This window comes from Priapulus caudatus, unplaced genomic scaffold, assembly GCF_000485595.1.
Source record: "Priapulus caudatus unplaced genomic scaffold, Priapulus_caudatus-5.0.1 Scaffold38834, whole genome shotgun sequence".
NCBI lineage: Eukaryota > Metazoa > Priapulida > Priapulimorpha > Priapulimorphida > Priapulidae > Priapulus > Priapulus caudatus.
The window spans coordinates 1-307 of NW_014615894.1; the positions used below are offsets into that span (position 1 = coordinate 1).

Below are 307 nucleotides of genomic sequence, written 5' to 3' on the forward strand. Positions count from 1 at the left end.
AACTGAGCTAATCACCCATAATTTGTAAAACACAAATTAATGAACTCTAAACACACATTTACTTAAATATAAATAATCTTGTCACTACTTATATTTATTACTCATATAAAGAAAAAGAGGTTTAATAAAAACCTCTTTAAATCTGGCGGAGCGGACGGGACTCGAACCCGCGACCCCCGGCGTGACAGGCCGGTATTCTAACCAACTGAACTACCGCTCCAGCTTGCTGCTCACACCGGCGGGCGTCGGTCGATTCCCGCTGGCGGCGTCGCCACACTGCTCGCAGTGCTACTTCGCAGTGTTACTT

The 307-nt window shown here is 45.6% G+C and overlaps 1 non-coding gene across 1 annotated transcript; it reads right to left on the bottom strand.

Annotated features, from left to right (window-relative positions):
- Positions 1 to 146: 146 nt before the first annotated feature.
- Positions 147 to 220, bottom strand: Trnad-guc. Its single transcript has one exon. It is a non-coding gene; the product is annotated as a tRNA-Asp (tRNA).
- Positions 221 to 307: the final 87 nt, after the last annotated feature.